Source organism: Nyctereutes procyonoides, unplaced genomic scaffold, assembly GCF_905146905.1.
Source record: "Nyctereutes procyonoides isolate TBG_1078 unplaced genomic scaffold, NYPRO_anot_genome, whole genome shotgun sequence".
NCBI classification, from domain to species: Eukaryota; Metazoa; Chordata; class Mammalia; order Carnivora; family Canidae; genus Nyctereutes; species Nyctereutes procyonoides.
The window spans coordinates 27318804-27342079 of NW_026575044.1; the positions used below are offsets into that span (position 1 = coordinate 27318804).

The window sequence follows — 23276 nt, forward strand, 5'->3', positions numbered from 1 at the left end:
TCTGGCAGAATCAGATGGCTTCTGCAAGGATACTAGCTGAGATGCTTACTAGGCCATATCATCCCAAGAGCCTTTCCTGGAATTTTTTTTAGCCCTTTGGGGGCAGATAATAGGATTTGCTTCCTGATCTCAGAACCAAAAACAAAAATCCACTGCAATTAGGATGTTTACATTTAAGAATGTAATAGAAAAGGGCACGCCTAAGTGGCTCAGTTGGTTATGCCTGCCTTTGGCTGGGGTCGTGGTCCTAGGGTCCTGGGATCGAGTCCCACATCCGGTGCTCCGCAGGGAGCCTGCTTCTCCTTCTGCCTATGGCTTTGCCTTTCTCTGTCTCTCTCTTGAATAAATAAATCTAAAAAAAAGAAGAAGAAAGGAGGAGGAAGGAGGAGGAAGGGGAAGGAGAAGGAGGAAGAGGTAATAGAAAGTTAACAGGAAAAAATTTTTTTAAATCCCTGAAAGAATCCTGCTATATTCATATCAATAACTCAAAATATTTCTTCTACATGTTTTTCAATTCCACTGAATTCTCAAAATTGTATTCTGCAAAAACCTCTAAATACTTCGGTTCTCTCTCCTTCCTACTTACACTAAACAGTTGCACATGTTTTACTTTATTAGTAATAAAAACTAAGAATTTTTTCTGGAGATGACCTTTCTCCATTTCAGATTTAGAGAACTTATTACGTTCACAGATTTTTTTCAAACACACATACTATGTTACAGCCTCGATGTAGCTTCCTTCTTATAACTATAAATTCAAGAGGAATAACTAAAATAGTTAAGATACATTTAAACATTATCGAAGAGCATATACTTTTTAATGAATGTAAAATAATTTTACCGCTTTAATGACAAGTACTAACAGCACTGCAGAGAAGTTAAATTTAACTATAACTTTCAGTTTTGCATTTTGCTGTGCTGTTAACTGTAGTATTGCCCTATATACATGAAGTGTTTGATTACTAAAAAAAGAACAGCAAAGCAGTCTTAAAGGGGAAGATAAAAGCTTTACCTCATATACCAAAGTTCATGGTTTTATGATAAAGAACCTTAATCTGGAGGGAGAGTTATTTTAAAAAGAGCAAAGGAGAAAGGAAGAGAAATAATAAAAAATTAGGTATTTTTCTATTTCTCCATAAAAGAGTTGTGGGGTTCCCCCCCCACCCCCATAAAAATCAAATGTAATGTGTGGATTTAACTCCTGAATATATAAACCAACTGAGACATTTTGGGGCCCATTGGGGAAATCTGACTACCCACTGGTATTAGATGATACTAAGGAATTATTATTGTTAGTTTTATCAGGAATAACAGCAGCATTATGGCTATATTTGAAAAAATGTTTTCATTTTTGAAAGAGCCATACTGAAGAATGTTAGAGATAAAATGACATGATGTCTTGTATTACTTTCAAATACCTGTGCTTGGGAGTCAGCGGTGGAGGGAATTAAGAGGTGAAGCATCAGGACACCTAGGTGGCTCAATGGTTGAGCATCTGCCTTCAGCTCAGGTCAGGGTTCTGGGGTCCTGAGATTGAGTCCAGCATCAAGCTCTCCAAAGAGAGCCTGCTTCCTGCTTCTCCCTCTGCCTATGTCTCTGCCTCTCTTTGTATCTCATGAATAAATAAATAAAATCTTAAAAAAAAAAAAGTGAAGCACCTATGGCAAATCTTACCTTCACTGAATATGGGAGATGGATACAGGTTTAAGGGGACTCATTTTACTATTTCTTTTACTTTTATATATGTTAGAATCTTCTGAAATACAAAGAAATAACTTTTAACTTTGTTCCAGATGGCTAAAAGCTAAGTTAGGATTATGAATGGATTTAACATCCTACTCTGGCAGGCCAAATATTGCAAACATTAGTGTTTTGTGAACAAAATCAAGGCATGAATACATTCATTCAACTTCAATTTAATAACACCACTTACTCTATGCCAACCATTTCACCAGATCAGGGAGAGCAAAGAAGAGTTAGACAACGTCCCATTCTTAGGAAGGCCTCAGTCACCATGAATACCTGTGATAAAGGCTTCCAGGTGGTCTGGCTGAGGGCACGGAGATCAAGGGGAAAATGTCAGACTGCCTGCAGTGTTCCATACACATTACATCCAGGTATGACTGCTGCCCTAATGGAAGAAGAACCACTCACAAAGTTGTCTTCATACAAGACTCTACCCTAAGCATAAATGAATCTGAATCTGTGGGTATAGGGTTCCTCTACAGGTAATAGTGTATAGGAAAATGTTAGCATAATAACAAACCTTTCAAGTGGGTTTTATCTTCATGTTTCAGCTGAAGAAGCTGAAAAGTCATAAGTTTTAGGAGTAAGCAGAACATGCACATTTGATGAACCAAAAGGTCTATGTCCCTCAGAGCAGAATCTAGAGGGACACATAAAACCAACCAAGAACTAAGTTCTCAGAAAGGAGTTCTCCGTAATGCTAAATGCTACAGATGAATGTTAAGTGACAACGGATGCTGTTTCTGTCAACAGTTAGCAAGCTTCAATGAGTTGGGTGATTTCAATGATTTGGGGCAGCCCAGGTGGCTCAGTGGTTTAGCGCCGCCTTCAGCCCGGGGCCTGATCCTGGAGACCCGGGATCGAGTCCGGCATCGGGCTCCCTGCATGGAGCCTGCTTCTCCCCCTGCCTGTGTCTCTGACTCTCTCTCTCTCTGTGTGTCTCTCATGAATAAATAAAATATCTTTTAAAAAATGAGTTTGGGTGATTTAACATGACATTAAAACAAAGCAGAGGGGTGCCTGGGTGGCTCAGCAGGTTAAGCATTTGCCTTGGGCTCCGATCATGATCCTGGGATGCCCCTGCTCAGTGAGGAGTCTGCTTCTCCCTCTCAGTCTGCCCCTCCCCCTGCTCATGCACTCTCTCAAATATTTAATTTTTGTTTGTTTGTTTTATGATAGTCACACACACACACACAGAGAGAGAGAGAGAGAGAGGCAGAGACATAGAGGGAGAAGCAGGCTCCATGCACCAGGAGCCCGACATGGGATTCGATCCCAGGTCTCCAGGATCGCGCCCTGGGCCAAAGGCAGGCGCTAAACTGTTGCGCCACCCAGGGATCCCATCAAATAAATATTTATTTTAAATAAATAATTAATTAAAAATATCAGAGGGGGCGCCTGGGTGGCTCACTCCATTAAGCAGCTGACTGGGCTCAGGTCATGATCTTGGGCTGGTGCTCCTGCTCAGGGAGAAGTTTGTTTGAAGATTCTCTCCTCTGCCCCTCCCTCCACTCATGCTCTCTCTAAAATAAATATAAAAACCTTTAAAAAAATAAAAAAACAACAGAGTGTCTCATAAACTGTGCTAAATAAAGAAATGAAACATTACTCATCAAGACTCCAAGACATTTCAAGCCTTACTACTAGTCCCATTAGCCATGTGCCATGGAAACCTGGATAAAAAAAAAAAAAAAAACAACTAGAGTTCCTAAAGCTATAAAGGCTATTTTTTTCTTTAATGGGGATAAAAGTTAAAGAAGGAAAACACAACTTACTGAGTGCTCAGCTCATTCAGAGGCACTCGGTAACATAATCCTCCCAACAACCAGTGAGCTAGGTACTATTAAACTCATCACCTCACAGATTAAGAAAACTGACACTTTAAACGGTTGGGTAATTTAGCCAAAGTCACAAAGACTTTGTCAAGACCAGAATTCAAAATCAGTCAAATCCCAGTAATCATGGTAAAATCCATACATCTGTACTCTTTATAGTCACCTCCAAAATTTATACAAACAGAATCATAGTATAATGCATTCTTTTGCTACCTTTTTACTCCAACATGTTTTTAAGATTTGTCCACATTGCTGTATTAATAGTTTATTAACTTTTGTTAATAGTTCACCAACTTTTCTTTGGTGCCACAGGGCTGGGGTTGGCAAACTGCTATTTTTATAAGCAAAATTTTTATGAAAACACAACCACACTCATTCTATTTCTTCACGAATGGTTTATGGCTGCTTTTGCACTATCACGGCAAAGCTGAGTAACTGCACCAAAGACTGTATGGCCAGCAAAGCCTAAAATATTTACTCTGTGGAGCTTTACAGAGTTTACTGACTTTTGCCATAGAGTACAGCAGTGGTATACTTGAATTGTCCAAGTTTTGTAATCAATGTAGTTTTCATTTACATTTCCTTGTTGACAAATATTTAGTGGCTATTCATTTTTCTTGTATGAAATGGTTTTTCTATTGCCCATTTCTCTTTTTCACATTGGCATATATATGTGTACTGACATATATACATATGTGTGTATATTTACTGTGATAAAAATTTTGTTAATTTTATGTTAGAAATATCTTTTATTTCTGTATTTCTGACTAATCTCTGCACTCTGTTGTAAAGAAATAAAAGACCTTAATATAGCCACATTTATTCACCTTCTCCTGTAACAATTCTGCTTTTAGCATCTAGTTAAGAAAGCCTGACGTCATAAAATAGTTTTATTCTGAAAGTTTACATTTTTCATTTTGTAACTAAGTTTTTAATCCATCTGGAATTATTTTTTTTCATATGATGCGAGATAAGAAATCTTTTTTTTCCCCAATGTGGCTAAGTAACAATACCAATATCATTTACCGAGTATTCCATTTCCTTATTTGATTTGCAACATTAGCTCTGTCATATATCAGATCTCCAAGTATGTCCAGTTCTGTTTTTCACTTCAATTTTCTTCTATTACCTATTTGTCTATCTTTACCCAATTATTACATGATTTCAATTACTAAAGTTTCATATTAAGTCTTAAAATCTAGTAGAACAAATGGTCTTCAGAAAATTATCTTGGCTATTCTTGGCCATTGCTTTTCCAAAAAAATTTTAGGATTAGCTTGTCAAGTTCCACAAAAACAAAGCAATAAAAACCATTCCCTGCAGGGTTTTTATAGCATGAATTTATATATTAAATACAGATTACTTGATAAATTTACAAGACAGACTTTCTCCCTATGAACATCATTGGCCCCCAAATTTACTTGGGTCTTCTTTAATGTCTTCCAATATAACTTTTATAATTTTCTATATAAAGATCTTGCCTTTTGATATTTATTCCTAGGTAGCTTTTTTTTAAACTGTTGTGAAATATCACTTTTTTATTGTAAGCTGTTAGGTTAAAATAATAGAAGTGATTTTACTATATTAATCTTATATTCAGTAACTATTATAAACCCTAAAGATTTATCTGTGGATTTGAATTTCTGTGACATATTCAAACTGACTTGAAGGAAAACCATTTTGTTCATTCCTTATAGTCTTGAAACTATCTACCTACCTTATTTATTTTTTGGCCATACTGACTGACTAGCAGCTCCAATACAATGCTGGAGAGATGAGGAATGCCTTAAGAAGGTTATGGAATCTCTCTCCTACTCCTTAGTTTTTTGTATCCTAAAAGAATACTGAATTTTTTTCTTTTTTAAGATTTCATTTATTCATGAGAGACAGAGAGAGAGAGAGACAGAGACACAGGTAGAGGGAGAGGGAGAAGCAGGCTCCATGCAGGGAGCCCGATGTGGGACTCGATCCCAGGTCTCCAGGATCACACCCCAGGCTGCAGGCGGCGCCAAACCGCTGCGCCACTTGGGCCGCCCTAAAATTAAGTTTTAAACTGTTTTTGTGGATAACTTCAGGGATCCCTGGGTGGCACAGCGGTTTGGCACCTGCCTTTGGCCCAGGGCGCGATCCTGGAGACCCGGGATCGAATCCCACGCCGGGCTCCCGGTGCATGGAGCCCGCTTCTCCCTCTGCCTATGTCTCTGCCTCTCTCTCTCTCTCTCTCTCTCTCTCTCTCTCTCTCTGTGTGTGTGTGTGTGTGTGTGTGTGACTATCATAAATAAAATAAAAAATAAATAAATAAACTGTTTTTGTGGATAACTTCATAAACAGATTTTCTAATGCATTTTCTAATTTTCCCAGCCTGTCTTCTTGGAATAAACCCTTTATTCAATATGTACTATTTTCCTTTATACATTGCTGAATTCAGCGTGTCTAACTACTTTTGATAGCCTCTTGTTCCTTAGCCATATTTTTATACTCTCTGAACCCAATATTTATATTCTATTCTGTACCTGACAACTACAATATCTGCAGTTTCTGAATGCCCGACTACACAGTTTCCTAGTTCAGCTAATTAACTCATGGTGGCTTATATGAAGTGTTTTTTATTTTTTTAATTGTGAGCTCATGTTCCTAGAAACTTTATCTGTGTCAATTCCCTGAGGTCTGTGTTCTCTAGATTTCCTCACAATCTGCTTCTCAGGCCTAACAACCTGAGACCACTTTCACAAAATTCTTGGCTTAGGTTTTTTTGCTCCATTCAAGTAGTATGAGCCCCAATCCCAAATCCAGTGAAACTGAACTTGTCATTACCATTTCTCAAGGAAGACTTATCTCTCCTATGAAAGGCTAAGAGAGGCAACTCTTCTTATCCCACTCAACATTTCCCCCACAACGTGGGACAAATGTTTCATTTTTTTCCCTGGTTTACCCACCAACACTTCAGGAACCCCTGAGGAGTTCCTTACTTGTTAGCCCAACTATGCATTTCTTTAATATTTTGAATATTTGGTCCAGTATTTTTAATGTTTCATAAAGATGAACTTAAAAAAATATCTGTAATCTGCCACATTTCTAGAAACTGAAGTCTCTAAACATTTTGGGTTTTGTTGGTTTTTTTTGTTTTATGAGCCTCTAAACATTTTGAATAGTCTCCTCGCTGAGCATTTTTCCCAGATGTATCTCTACTTCTAAGGGCCAAAAGAAAAATAATTCATCAAACTAACAAATATCTGCCAAATGCTGTTCTAGGCATGTGCATATATCAGTAAACTAAACAGATTAATGCATTCAAAAACTCTATGTGAAAGGAGACCTACAGATAGCAAACAAAAAATGTAAGTAAACTAAATTCTATCATAGAAAGCAGTAAGAGCAATCAGAAAGAAAGAAGAAATTGGTCAGTTAGAAGCATCAGGAGTAAGGGGTTGGGGGGGGCACTGCTATCTCCAACAAGGCACCTATTACTATTTCCCCACAACACTGTAACAATTATTTTTTTTATTAAACATAAAATAACATGAAACTATAAGTATTTTTCTTTTTTTTTTTTTAAAGATTTTTATTCATGCATGAGAGACAGAGAGAGCAGAAACATAGGCAGAGGCAAAAGTAGGCTCCCTGCAGGGAGACCTACATGAGAGTCGATCCCAGACCCCAGGATCATGACCTGAGCCAAAGGCAGATGCTCAATGACTGAGCCACTCAGACTCCCCTTTTTCTCTTCTCTTGATGTAAAGTACAACGGGAAGCAATCCACAGACTTGTTAATACTATATGACTTGACCTACTTCAAAGAAATCACAGCACATTTTAATATCAATAATTGGAGATGATACTCAAAAAAGTTACGATGCTACCTATTCCAAAAATAAAACTGAAATAAATGGAATTTTAAAATAAACTTATGGGAGCACCCGGCAAGCTCAGCTGTTAAGAGCATGCTACTCTTGATCCTGGGGTCATGGGTTCAAGCTCCACACTGAGTAGAGATTACTTAAACTTTTTAAAAATGTTTAAAAAAATAAACTTATGGGCAGACCCGGTGGCACAGCAGTTTAGCACCGCCTGCAGCCCAGGGCATGATCCTGGAGACCCAGAATCGAGTCCCGCGTCGAGTTCCCTGCATGAAACCTGCTTCTCCCTCTGCCTGTGTCTCTGCCTCTCTCTATCTCTATGAATGAATAAATAAAATCTTTAAAAATAAAATTAAAATAAAATTATGATGAGATCAAAGTAGGCACTTAAATATTTACTAAAAAAAAAGTTAAATGAGTATTCTTTCATATTTCTAAAGATACTCAGAATGTAATTATCACCATTAGGCAGGTCTTATAAATGTTAAATTTACCTAATCCAGAAGGCAATTAGTCCAATTATATCTCATTCTTTTATGGAGATGTACCCTATTTATAACTCTTTAACAGGGCTTTCTCTTTTCATAAGAATCAGGTATAAAGCTGACTTATTAAATCATGGCCTTAAAATATTTAACTCCAAATCCAAGACAGTACTTTTAGTCCTATAATTATTTTCATTGCTTTTCTCCACATCACTCAATTTTTCCTTCCATGTCTTGTAAGGTAGACAATAAAGCTGGAGATTAATAAATACTGTGTTATAATTATATACAATAGATGATCTCCCTCTTTTAATGATACAGGTAATAATGATGGTAATGAATAGAAGGTTTCAGCAGAGCTACTTTTGTCTGTCAGATAAAATGCCCTCAGGACAGGACTGGCAAAACTTAAAGATTTATTAGCAACAACAAAAGCTTTACAGGAAACTTGCAATCAGCTTTTTAAAGACAAAAAATTAGGGATCCCTGGGTGGCGCAGCGGTTTGGCGCCTGCCTTTGGCCCAGGGCGCGATCCTGGAGACCCGGGATCGAATCCCACATCGGGCTCCCGGTGCATGGAGCCTGCTTCTCCCTCCGCCTGTGTCTCTGCCTCTCTCTCTCTCTCTCTGTGACTATCATAAGTAAATAAAAATTTAAAAAAAAAAAGAATTAAAAAAAAATAAAGACAAAAAATTAGAAATGGTTCCATGGGGGATCCCTGGGTGGCTCAGCAGTTTAGCGCCTGCCTTCGGCCCAGGCGTGATCCTGGGTCCTGGGATCGAGTCCCACATCGGGCTCCCTGAGTGAAGCCTGCTTCTCCCTCTGCCTGTGTCTCTGCCTCTCTCTGTGTGTCCCTCATGAATAAATAAAATATTTAAAAAAGAAAGAAAGAAAGAAAGAAAAGAAAGAAAGGAAAGAAAGGAAAGAAAGGAAAGAAAGGAAAGAAAGGAAAGAAAGGAAAGAAAGGAAAGAAAGGAAAGAAAGAAAGAAAGAAATGGTTCCATGTAACAAAATTAACTAACTTGAGAATGCTGCCTGCGGCAAATAACATTACTTCAATACAGTACCATACCAAAATCAGCTAGTGGTAACAATGCTTAAAGCTCTGCCCAAGCTCCACTCTCACTCCAACTAGCAGCAGGCCATTCTCCTCCCCTCTCCAGGCCATGAGAACTTTCCTCTATTTGGCAACTACAATTAGACTTCCTCCAGCTCCTTACTTTCATCTTGATTATGTATTGGGCCTTGACTAAATTTTTACATATGCTCAAACATGCAAAGAAAAATTGTCTAAAAAACCTGAGTTACATGATGTCTAATGATGTAAAAATACTTCTATAAGGTTGCTGCAAATTTCAGTTTTCTTACCTATAAAAAAATTGAAAAAGTAAACCTCAGAAACAAAATTAGGCCTCTGGTTGCCAATAAATCTTTTTATGAAAGCAAACCTATGATACTGTACTTAAAGGAAAATGGCTTTGATAAAATATTAATACAAGTATTTCAATGCTTAAAATAATATATAAAACTATGATTCAAAGAGGCACAAAAAAATTACTGAAGGCTAAGCTATGGTAAACTGGAAAATCTCCAAGTATGCTCACCTGTCAGAACCCCCAGCACTCTCACTCACACACATCATATTTCCTTGGTTCATTTTGGCAGCTTAGCTAAAGAAATGATAAAGGAAAAGCAGGGCCCTAGGAACCTCCTAGTCTTCTTCCTCCCTATCCTCCAACACATATGCACTTTTACCTGTCCCATACATTGGAGCTTGGTAGAAGATAACTGAAAATGTATTCTTGCTACTATAAAGTTTCAAAACTAACTACCTATTGCAGCAAATCTTAAAATGGTAATACAGGGACCACCTCCAGGGGTCCTCAATACCCTTTTAAGGAGTCTGCAAGGTCAAAACTATTTGTAAACTAATACCAAGTTATTATTTGCCTTTTTATCTCAGTCTGTCATAAATAGCTGAGTTCCAGAGGCTACATGACATGTGATAGCACAACGGAATGAATGCAAAAGAAGATAGAAGAATCTTCTATCTTGTATGAGAAGCCAGACATTTATATTAACATGTAATGGGCTTATTTGAAATGAATTAAAATGTTTTTTTAAATGCCTAGGTTTTTATCTTTTATATCATAAATATCAATAGACATAACCCACAAAACCGTAACTCTTTGAGGTCTCCAATAATTTTTAAATATAAAGGAATCTGGGAAACAATAATATTGAGAACTGCTTGTCCACATGATAAAATCCAAAATTTATAGTAAAAAAAAAACTATATATAAAAAAAAACTATACCTACATTTACTCCATGAACCTTTGTTAAATGCAAGCTTTATGCTAGGTTCTAGGTGCTGGGGGTACAGCAACCAATACCACAGACCACAGAACCACAGAACGTTAGTCAAGTGTTGGGATACAGACAATAAACAAAAGTGTCAGCTAATAAGGAACACTCTATAAATAAAAAAAAGGGAAGTGGCATGTTGGTAGGTGACTGGGCAGTTCCTTTACAATAGGTGCTCAAGAGAGACTTCTCTGAGACAGTCGTTGAAGAGGAGCCTGGAAAGAAGGGCCAGGACCCAGCCAGAACAGAGTCCCAAGCAGAGCCTTTGGGACTCTGCCTACCATACTCGACCACACACTTCAGTTCCACTCTGCACCTCCTTCAGGTGCCCTGCCCCAGTCGCATTCAATCCCACTGACTTCCCCAAATATGCCATGCTGTCTCCCACTTCCATGACTCCACATATGTTGTTTCCTCTGTCTCATATGGCCTCTGTTTGTCCATCTGTTGAACTCACAAGATTCAGGCCAAAGGTCCGTAAAGGCAGAGGTCTTGTACTCCCAGGACTTAGGACCGTGCCTGCTAACACATTGCTAGGACTCAAGGAACGGGTTCTCACCTCCTCAGACTTCCCCCTCTATACCACTTCTACTGATGTCTTCACGCAGTTATATTTTTGTCTGCCAAGTTCAGCCATTTGACTGTGAGTCCTTGAAGGAGCACTTCTGAATGCAGCATCGAGCACAGTGTCTGATTCATAGTGGTAGGTGCTTAATAACTATCAAACCATGACTAAATCACTGAATCACATTTGTTATGCTAACTACAGCTATTTTTGTCTAATCTCTTAAAGATGGGAATTATATCTTATCTATCACCCACTCTACCACTGGGCCTTATACATCATACATATTTTATAAATGTTTGTCACATTAGTGAATTTCATCTATAAAGCACTTAATAAATTTCAAGGCCTTTTTGTAAAGAGTAACAATCTCAAACAGGAATATTTCCTGCTCAGTTTTTACCCAAACAGTGGTATAAGAGGTGGCCAGGATCCACATCATAGGCCTGAACTTGCAGAGGAGCAAAGGCTTCTTGTAAGTCCCTGGACTGTAATAAAAGTCCAAAAGCTGAAAGTTAGGTCAAGTGGATTCAGCACTCTAGCAGGCAACTACACACAGCAAGCAAAACATTAAAAATGACCCCCAAACGATTTCATTTAGAAGGGCAACCATTCTTACTGTTGCTCACCAGCTAAATTGATTTCTGTGATGTGAGAAAGACAGCTCTACCACACAGTAGCTATTTACATTACAAACTCCCTTAACTTCATTGTGCTCTCAATTCTCACATGTTATGAACAATTTGTTTACTCATAATAAACTTTTCTGAAAGTTCTCTTCAGTGAGCTAAACAGTGTATTCACCTGAGACTGCAAGGCTAGAAGACCAGGTTTTACTTGCATTTTATTGTCTGTGAGTTAAAACATCATACAAAACTGTGGAAGCTAATGAAGATACAAAAATGCCCCCCAAGAGTAGCCATCATAGCCATCATAGCCATCTCATAGTTCATGAGAGAGACAGAGAGAGCGGCAGAGACACAGGCAGAGGACTGTGTCCATGCAAGGAGCCGACGTGGGACTTGATCCCGGGTCTCCAGGATCATGCCATGGACTGAAAGCAGTGCTAAACCGCTGAGCCACCCGGGCTGCCCTTATTTTCTACTTCTGTCAAAAAGAAACTAATGTGTTTTTCTGGGTTGGGTTTTTGTTTTTTGTTTTTTGTTTTTTTTAGATTTTATTTATTTATTCATGAGAGACACAGAGAGAGAGGTAGAGACATAGGCAGAGGGAGAAGCAGGCTCCCTGTGGGGAGTCCGATACAGGACTTGATCCCAAGATCCTGGGATCGATCACCTGAACCAAAGGCAGATGCTCAACCACTAATCCACCCAGGTGCCCCAAAAAGAAACAAATGTTACATGTAAGACAGTTCAAATCCTAGGTATTAATTTCATTTCTAAACATGAAAAATATTAAACATTATTTGGGATGTCATTATTATGACATGTCATTCAAAGCAGAGAATCTAAAGAGATTAAGAGTTAGCATAGAGCTGATGATATTCAATATAGAAAAATAATTGCCTTTGGTCTCTTAGCCACTGATTTCTCCAAAATGCTTTTGATGATATGTCTTTCCTACCTTCCACTTTTGAAAAATACAATTAACCCTTGAATAGCATGGGAATTAGAAGTGCCGACCCCTGTGCAGTCAAAAAAAAAAAAAAATCAGTGTATAACTCTAAAACTTAACTACTTACTGCTAAGAGAAACAGTCAATTAACACATATTTTGTTATATACTATATCAGTATATTCTTACAATAAAACAAGCTAGAGAAAAGAAAATGTTAAAATCTTAAGGAACAGAAAACACATTCACAGTACTGTATTTATTGAAAAATATTTCCACATAAGTGGATCCCCACAGTTCAAACCCATGTTCAAAGGTCAACTATAGTTCTCTTATAGAAAACTTTTTCGTGGGATAACCCCAAAGTATCTGATATCAAAATAGTAAAGAATTAAAATTTAAAACTATAATTAATCCAAATAATCTACTATGGAAAATAGTGCTTTCAATGCATACACAATAAACACAATTTGACAGAGAAAACAGAGAAGAGGCTCAATGGTAGTAATGTGCTCCAAGTAAAATAATCAAGGAGAAAACACCCTTTCAAAGAAGAGATCTGAAAAACAAAACTATTTCCACATATCAGGAGACAGGCTGCAGAAACAATGCTTTACTGCATTGCTGAGGGAGAGGGAATCTTCAAGCACACTCCCTACTGAATGGGGAGCCCAACACCGGGCTTGATCCCAGGACCCCAAGATCATAACCTGAGCCAAAATCAAGAGTCATTGCTTAACCCACTGAGGTACCCCCAGCAAAAAAGCTTTTTAGAAACAAATCCCTAAACCTACCATGGTAAAAAAGCAATATACATATCACTGTATGTACAGTGCTTTATGTCATAGAAAATTCTTCTCATAGCAAATCTCAGTTTTCCAGATAATCCAATTACCTAGTTTTATCAAAACCAAGTTTTCTTTTGAACATTTCTTTATGTGACAGTCTTTTCACTGACTGACTTACCGGTGGTGCTTTACTTTAAATCGCATCCTCATTTACTTTTTTATGTCTTTAAAAACATTGATCTTTGGTATTAGTGGTGCTTTAGGAGATATCTACACAATAAACTTCGGTTGAAATGGAATTTTATACAAAATTCAGGTCAGTTAAAGTGCTGTCAGCTTATGCAGAATATATGGAATAAGATGAGATTAATAAAGCATTGTTTTGGGCTGGGTGGCTCAGCAGTTGAGCGTCTGCCTTCGGCTCAAGTCGTGATCCTGGGGTCCCTCATCGGCTTCCCCTCGGGGAACCTGCTTCTCACTCTACCTATGTCTCTGCTTCTCTGATTCTTGTGAATACATAAAATCTTTTTAAAAAATGTCTGATAAATGAACAAACAAGTAAGTCTCTGTTTACTTTGGCTGAAACCATGGAGCAGAAACTCAAGTACAACAGGTACAAAATAAAGAAGGAAATGCTGGGATCCCTGAGTGGCGCAGTGGTTTGGTGCCTGCCTTTGGCCCAGGGCGCGATCCTGGAGACCCGGGATCGAGTCCCACATCAGGCTCCCGGTGCATGGAGCCTGCTTCTCCCTCTGCCTGTGTCTCTGCCTCTCTCTCTCTCTCTCTGTGACTATCATAAATAAATAAAAATTTAAAAAAAATAAAAATAAAGAAGGAAATGCTAAGAAATTTATTCTCTTCATACCAAAGCACAGAGACTGCCTCAAGATACATAAAGCAGACTAAGAAGTGTCAGCTCAATATCCATGCCCCCTTTTCCAGCAGTTACAGACCCTATTTTTACTAGACACATAGACTGCTGGAATAAAGATAACACTTCCCAGTATCCCTCGCAGTGAAGTTCTAGTTGATAAAATATAGAAGTCTTGTATATAACTTCTAGAGGCGTCTAAAAGGACGAGAGACTACCCTTTCTTCTGCTCTTCCTCCTTCCTGCTGGAACACAAATGTGATAGCTAAAGCTCCATTTTAGCCCATGAGGAAGAAAACTACACCTGGGACGGCAGAAAGAAAGCTAGAACCAAGAACTCAGAAAATCATGGAGCCACCATACCAGCCGTGAGCAGTCTTCATCTAGATTTATACATTGAGAGAGTAATACCTCTCGGCTACTCTTACCTGGATCTCTGTAACAAGTACTAGTAACTAATCTTATTCTACAAAATGCATGCGAGAAGCCCAGAAATCCCAAGCCAAGCAGGACAGAAATGATCACAGAGCCAGGACCCACAAAGAAAAGCAGAAATGCAAAGGCTCTGAAAAACACAAGGACTCTAGCAGCAGGAATTAGCAGGCTGTTTCTCAAGGACCACAGGATATAACACAGACTCTAGAAGCTGGCTTACTTCTCATCCCCAGGCAATCAACTTACTCTGTCTCTTTTTTTCACCACCATCACGCTCTCAGACCTCCTCAGACTGTCTATGGATGATCATGTCTTTTACTTTCTCAAGACATGGTATTAGACTCAGAGCCTCTATCCCAATCTCAGAAGGTAATTCTCAGAAAGGGAGAAGACCTAGTTGGCCTCACTTATCTTTTCAAGCCAGGTGTAGCCATTGTGTCTGGCACACATTTCTGAGGGGTATAAAACAGGACCATCCAAGAGGACCTTTGAGCAGGGACTGTGGGGTTTAGGTAGTTTCCTCCAGAAGGTGATATACATGTGGCTGGTGCTATGACTGATATAATATGGGATGTTCAGAATATGTTTCAATCCCAGTTTCCAAAAGCAAAAGACACTAACAAAGAGAACTGATCTAGAATCCTGAATCCCACTTGAAACATTCCAATGATCTGACCTGGGATTTTACTTATGTCAGAATTCAAACCCAAAATGCTACTTAAAACAGGATGAAGGGCAGGACTGAGGGCAGGACCAACAGGATGATGGTCCTCAGTTAAAGAAAAGTAAAGAAGCTACAATTATTCTGCCCTTCCCAGGTACACTATATCACCTGAGAGAACTGAAAAGTCTATCTTTCAGAAAGACCAGGGAATCTAATCTAGAAACCGGCACTTCTTCTCTTGAAGATGTTTTCTAATTACCTTTTTTTTTTGGTTTTTGGTTTTCTAATTATCTGATCTAAAAGTGGCTTTAAAATAAACAAAAGTTGGGGCCCCTGGGTAGCTCAGTGGGTTAAGAATCCAATTCGATTCAGCTCAGGTCATCATCTCCAGGCGATGATGGGTTTGTGCTGGGTGTGGAGCTTGCTTATTAATAAGATTCTCTCTCTCCCTCTTTCCTCTCAACCCCGCATGCATTTCTTTCTCAAAATTAAATAAGCAAGAGTTAAGAAAACAGTGAGGTTAATTGTAATAACATTGCTAACACTTGGTCTTGAATGGTAAACAGGTCTTGAAACCTGAGCTGTTAACACAAAGTTCAAAGGCAGATGAGATTTTATATTTATCACGATGCTATGATAGTTATTAGTGCTATCCACAAAATTTTTCTGGTTTCTCTTCTCTGCACAAGGCAGTTTTGCACTCTTCCATCCCCTTGTAGTATGTTCAGCCATATGACTTCCTTTGACACGTGACATGTGAATAGAAATGTCATGCCTTAAATGAAGCCTAAAGAGACAGTATTACTCTGTATTTACTCTGCTCTCTAATTCTTCCGTGACAATGCTGCCAACATACAAGGCAGTAACTATTCCCTTAGCATGGGTCCTTGAGGAGGATGAGGCAGAGCAGAGTCCCCAGTCAACCAGAAGCCAACAAGTCATCTGTTAGAAGACACTGAGATTTGGGGGCTGTATGTTAGTAGAGCATAATTCATCCTACCTTGACATGTACAAATATGAATGCCTAAATATTCGCAATTCATGGCCCACAATTGCTAATATAAAGTTTTCACAGTGTTGTAACTTCTTTTGATTCCCAAAAAAATAGTATTAAATAAACATATGCAGGCAACTGAAATCTTAAAAGGGAGACCTAATTTAGCTCCAAAGTTTACTGGGGAAAAAGTCTGTCTAGAAGAGCCAAACGTAAGTACTTAAAAGCTACTGGTTTTAAGACTGTTAAAATGTTGATAATTCCCGAGGTAAGAAGATGAATATATGGAAAGTTCATTATACCATTCTACTTTCTACATATATGCCACAATAAAATGTTAAAGAAACACACAGAGACAAAGAGAGAATATGAGCAATCTGAACAATCTTAAACCAAAAGAAAAAAAGTACTGCTGATTTTAAACTCTCAGAAAGAAAAAAGTTTTAGTAACATTACAGACAAGTTGTAGAAACCGAGTGTCTTGGCCCTCCTATTATAGTAAAAATCTGAGATGGCTCAATGCTTTTCAGAAAACATCTTCTTAATTCCTAATTAAGTTTAACTTAATTAGGTATTTTTTGGGATGCCTGGGTGGCTCAGTGGTTGAGTGTCTGCCTCCGGCTCAGGGCATGATCCTGAATTCTAGAATCGAGTCCCATATGGGGCTCCCTGCAGCAAGCCTGCTTCTCCCTCTGCCTATGTCTCTGCCTCTCTGTGTCTCTCATGAATAAATAAATAAAATCTAAAAAACAAAAACTAGGTATTTTTCATGGGTTCCAAAATTAGAATATTTGAGATGAAAAGTACATCACAGTATATTCAAGGCACCCTCCTTGTCATTACCAACAAGGAAATTTAAATCCGGTGACATAAGTATTTAATGGCAAAGTAGAAACTAAAACCTAGGGCCCTTTCAACTCTGATTCATGCAGTTACTACCTTGCTAGGTTAGGGTCCTAGCCTATTTAGCAGTATCTTGATCATTTTATTTGAACATCCAGCAGAAAGAATCTTATTATCTCTTCTCATTGCAATTCTGCATGCATCACAACATCAGTTGGGATACCATTTGCTGCTAAGTGAACAGTTAATCACACCTCAAACTGCTTAAACATAAGGAAACTTACTGGCTCCCATAACTGGTAGGCCATGGGTAGGATGAAATTCAGGATTGGCTAAAACCTTAGCAGCTCTAGCTCCATCTCCCTGCAATTCTCTCTGTTCTGCCACCTTCTTGAGCTAGTTTCCTCCTTAAGTTTGACAAGATTGCTGTAGCAGCTCAGAGCCTCACATTCACATATGGCAATGTCTACATGGAGAGGTGTCCTCTTCCCATGCATAAGTCAAGAAAAAACTCCTTCTTAGAAGCTTCTGCAAACTTTCTTCAGCCTAAAATGGTAACATGTCTATTTCTGAATCAATCCCTCGCAAAGGAAATAGGATTTCCATGACTGTCTTAGATTAGTCAAGGTCCACCACTGACTGCCACACAGCAAGAGAGCTACCACACAAAAAGCCTTGGGAAGTTGAATAGAAGCCATGGTTGGGAGAGAACCATGTCACTACAATGACTGCCAGTGATTCCTCATCTACAGGTCAAAGGGAAGATGAAGGGAAGATGAAGACCTGCCTAACTGTGAGTAAATTATATAACATGCTTGTGTATGTGGCACACAGAGAGACATGGTACTACCGATTAAAAATATGTACAAATAATCTAAAATTAATAAAATCCAAACTCACTTGAAAGTATAAGTCACTGTAATTTCTTAAATAGCAGAGATACAATGCAGCCCCAGACCACCTGGGTTTGCAGGCAGCTCTGATACCTACTACCAGGTTAAGGTCACACAGGTGATTACCCACAAGACTACTGTGACTATTAAAGGAGCAACACGTAAAAGGCTGAGATCAGGCAAGGTATAAATTGTATCTAGCAAAATGCTAAATACATCCCTGCTATTATTTGTCTCATACGAGTAAACTACTACAATGTGAAAAAACAAATTACGATTTTTTAAATGTTGAAAACAGGCCTTTAGAAGAGATTTCTTTTTAGCTGTCCAGTGTTCATCTGCTTCCTCCTCCTAATTTCCTTTTGGAAAATTGCCTCTCCTCTGCCTTCTATAGTCTTGCTGAGACCATAAACCCATGCACCTACCTTCCCACCACGGAATCCACAGGGATTCCAAGCAGTTCCTACAACTAAATCCCTCCCCTGACCACTGAGCATGACCCAGCCTCAGCCAATCAGATGTGCTCTCTGAAATCTTGAGTAGTTAATTGCAAAGATGAAACTGGAGGAGTTCATCATCCCTCTGGTGACATCCCAACCAGATCATTCCTGTAATTTTGTCTGCCAGCTGTGTCCCCACCTCCCCCAGGCCCTGAACTTCTGCCTGTTTCCAACCTGGGTTCTCTAGTAGTCCTGGCAGTTAGGTTTCTAACTTCTTTCCAAAAATCACCTCTTGTTTAAGTTAGGTAAAGCTGAATTTTACTGCCTGCAGCGAAAGAACCCAACTGGGAAGCCGACTAAGATCAGTCACTGGAGTATAGCATGAAGGTACCGTGCTGAGACTCAACAGTGGAACTGGGACTCTGTGAGGATGAAAAAGGCAAGTCTTAGAAAGACATTTCTGGAAGTACAGGGAGAGGCCAGAAGCCTAACTTGTTAAGCAGTGGGAAAAAGTTTATTTCAGTGCAGGGCTGTAAAGGACTGCCCCAGAGATCTGGTCAATTCATCATGTGAGAGGTAAGTTACATGGGAAGAAGAGAGCCCAACTACAGTCCAATGAAAATTTCTGCCTGGTGAAATTCCAGGGCAAGTATTTTTATGAGACCTCTTTCAAAGAGATACATGATAAAAAAGCATAACCTCAGGTACACTGGTATACAGGAACACAAAGGAGGAGACCTTCCCCTTCTTTCTCTCTGGTGGAAATTCTTTTTCGTAGGTCAGCACACCTTTGCATTCGAAGGTTCAAGTCCATAAATGAAACTCTAATACAGCTCAATAGTATTTAAGAGCAAAAAATTAAGAGGTAAGAGAACAGTATAAAATTTACCCAGTGGGCTTGGTTCAATGGTTTAAAGTCTTCAACAATATTTTCCAGAAATTCTATTTTTACCACTCTAGTCGCAATCACTAAATGCCAGTCTGCTTTGACTTGACTACCTATTTCCACCTTCCTGCTCAATCTGAACCAAGCTACTGTTTTAGTTCCCATGTTGCATCTCTGGACAAAAGTTTACCCAGGTCAGGACTCAGATAAACTCATGTTAGGTGGCTCTGCACTACTCTGTGCTCTGACATAATCTACTCTAATTTTCTATACCCAACACTCAGTGTCCTTAACTCTCTCTAAATTCCCTTCGTTTCCCTGACCTCCACCACATCTTCTTTCCAAAATATACACTCCCCTACCTCTTCCATTTCTCAAAATGCACCTCAAATTTAGCTTTAAAAAAATGCCTATCAGCAAATCACACCCAACTGGTGGGTTTCTTTTCCCTGTCTTAATTATCATATCCCTTCATACTATTCTAATTCACACACACACACACACACACACACACAGTTTTTTTAAGAGTTTTATTTATTCATGAGAGACAGAGTAAGAGAGAGAGAGAGAGAGAGAGGCAGAGGGAGAAGCAGGCTCCATGCAGGGAGCCTGATGTGGGACTCAATTCTGGGTCTCCAGGATCATGCCCTCCTGGGGTGAAGGCAGCGCTCAACCACTGAGCCACCCAGGGGTCCCTAAATCACAAAATTTTTTGAATCAACTCTCATCTGGCCCAGAAATAAATGTGGCTTCCATTTATAAATCGTATGAAACAAAACAAAAAACAAGATGGGCTAATTACTTCTCACTCATACCTTTTGGTACTATCAGGATATCTTACCACACAAACATGTTATCGTTTTTCTATTAATTAAAATCCCAGGGGCGCCTGGTGGCTCAGTCGGTTAAGCATCCGCCTTCAGCTCAGGTCATGATCCCTAGGTCTTGGGATCCAGCCAGGTGTCTAGCTCCCTGCTCAGCAGGGAGCCTGTTTTGTTTCTCCCTCTCCTCCCTCTCATGTTCTCTCTCGCTCTCGCTCTCTCTCAAATAAATAAATAAAATCTTTAAAAAAACAAACAAACAGAACAAACAGGTCGGAGCCAGTAATGGAGCATCTGAGGATGTAGGTAAAAATGAAACCCTGGTAGACTCCACCCTGTCTGCCCTAAGCAAAACAGCTCAGTCCAAATCTTTTTATGTATTATTATTTTTGTTGTTACACAGGAGAGTATTTTACATAAGATATATCACGTTACAATACCACATTGGTGATAATTAAATTTGAATTGTAGATTAGTCAAATCTGCCGTTTAGCACCCCTGACCCCTCAAAAAATGTACCCTTAGAGTAGTAGACTAAATTTCAAGGCCATTCAGCTTCCCCAGTAAGTTGATGTTGGCACCGAGTCCATCATCTTCCTCTCCACTTCCAGCCTCCCTCAATCCTGTTGTTCCAACAATGAAGGTGACTTCTAACACTGTTACCTCAGCAGCCCCGAAACTGGTGATCTGTCTTCTGGCTCAGGGCCCAATACCAAGCTGCCTATCAACACTGTAAACTGACACTTCAGCCAAAACCAAATCTAGATGTAAACTATCACCCAGCCACCATCCCCTGACCACCTGATGCTCAGATTCCCTCACCTCACCCTGCCAAACTCGCTCTTTTCCAACTGCTTCCAAGTCCTGTCCTTTCTACCTAACTAGGTTTCTAGTTTCACGTGCTTGGTTACCAAGGTAGAAGTCATGCAAGTTCTGTGACTATGCCCTTTTAGGCACACACAAAAAAATCTCTCACCTTTTGGACGTCTTCAGCCTTTTGATCCCTAACCCTAGACAAGTCCCACTGTCCTCTTTTTCTGCTTCAACTTCCAGGATGTTAACATCACATAGTTCTGAAACAAAGCCAGCTGAGTCTATCGCACAGCGATGCTAAGTAGCCAGACGGAGGAGCCCTCATGCTCTTTACAGTTCCTCTCCTGTACTCCCTTCCCGTGTGTGCACCCTCAGAGCCGGCCTGCCACAGTCCTAGCCGCTGACTACCACCTCACTTTCACCTCACCTTCCCTTTGCTCCGGAGTCCTTCCCTCCTCTCCAAGGATCACGCTCCTCACTTATACACTTACCTGCACCCCTTTCCACAGCCTTGGAAGCCTTGTTGAACAATCCCCCTCCCCTCTCTCACTCATCAACTGACTTCACTACACTAGTCCTTTCTCTCAAGGTAACTTTCAGGTAAACTGTGCCCAGAGACAAGGGTTTTGTCTCTCCCCTCTCCATAAAAATATATTCTTAAAAACTGAATTGTCAACATTTATAAATCGGGACACTTTGCTTGAAAAATCAGGATTCCTGGCCTCTCCGGTAAATGAGAATCTTCTGCCACCACTGAATGAGCACACTCAAATGGCAAAATCCTAGGAGCTGATTACTGGCCACACCCACCTTTTTTTTTTTAAGATTTATTCATTTATTCATGAGAGAGACACAGAGAGAGAGAGAGAGAGGCAGAGACATAGGCAGAGGCAGAAGCAGGCTCCACGCAGGGAGCCCAATGCGGGACTTGATCCCAGATCCCAGGATCATGACCTGAGCCGAAGGCAGACACTCAACCACTAAGCCACCCAGGTGTCCCATGGCCACCCCCTTTAAATGGGTATTTGTCAGCTCCCATGTACCAAATTATTCTTTCCTTGCCCGGGGTCAACTGACTCTCATGCATCTTACTTCCCTGCCTCTTGGGCCACCCCCCTACTTACACTGAACAGGCTCTGGTCATTCCTGTCCTAAAAGACATTTCCTCAACTACTCCAATTCAAGCTATACCCTCCCCTTTTCTCTTCCCCACAATACTTCCTTCAAGAAATGGTCCACAGTCGCTGTCCCCACTTATGACCAGGCACTCACCCCCTTGTAATGTGAGTTCTGCTGTTACCTCTCTGCTGAAATTGCAGAAAGCAGAGAAAGAGGAAGAAATCTTTTCATATTCCTGCCTGCTCAATCAGTACCTGTTATTTTTTATAAGGTTTCCTCCCTTGGCTTTCTGGACTTTGCCCACTTCCAATTCTCCCACTATGGAAATCACACAGACCTTCCCACACTTAGAGACCTAGAAACACCTGTGAATGACACACAGGCCCCAGTCAGCATCCGCTTTCCCTGTAATACTGCCACCAGCCAACCCAGGTCTCAGACTTTCTCTGAGGGAGAAAAAAGACTCAAGTCTAAAACCCGACCAAGTTTTACACCTGTGACGATAAGCACACTGATTTCCTCAACACTTACTGATCACTTCTCAGCTAGTAGGGACTCAAGGTGCTTAAGAGACCAGTGAAATAAGCCCCGGACCCTCGACTAAGAAATTCTGTCTAGAAGAGTCACGGATCAACCTGATAAAGGATATGATAAAGGGGAAGGCCAGGGAGTGCCATAGCAGCTTGCTGAGAGAAACACAAGAGGTACCCTCAGCCTCAGACAGATCCACTGTCACCATTTTAGTCCAGGTTCCCTGCAATTCTCCCAACCGGTCTCCATGTCTCCCTTTTAGACATCCTACCCTCTTCCCAAATCCATTCTCCACATTGCAGCAGGAGTGGTCTGCTTAAAATTCCAAACAACGCTCTCTCCTGTTCAAAACCTTTCAACAGCACTGAGAATACAGTCCTGCATCATCTGCCTCCCACCGATTTTTCTCCCTTCGGTTCACCCCATTTTCCCTTGCACCAGTGGCCCTTCAACCACACTGATCTTACAGTTCCTTAAACAGAATGAGTTCTTTTCCACTACAAGGTCTCTGCACATACCATTCCTTTTACCTGGAATCCTCCTGCTACCACTGTCTGTACTAAAAACATTTTGAACTCTGGTTCTCAGCTGAAATGTCATTTCTTCTATTTACTTGTTTCTATTTCTGTCTGCCCCATTAGAGTGTATGGCCAAAACAAAACCATGTCTGTGTTAGTCACTTTGTATTCACAGTATCTGGCATGCAGCGCTCAATAAATATTTGCCCAATGAGGAAGTAAAGACTCTTTCC

At 39.9% G+C, this 23276-nt stretch overlaps 1 protein-coding gene across 2 annotated transcripts in view; it reads right to left on the bottom strand.

The window, feature by feature from the left end:
• Window positions 1-23276, bottom strand: part of GALNT1 (polypeptide N-acetylgalactosaminyltransferase 1) — a 118229-nt gene that overhangs the window by 83296 nt on the left and 11657 nt on the right. The gene's annotated exons all lie outside the window — the stretch shown is intronic.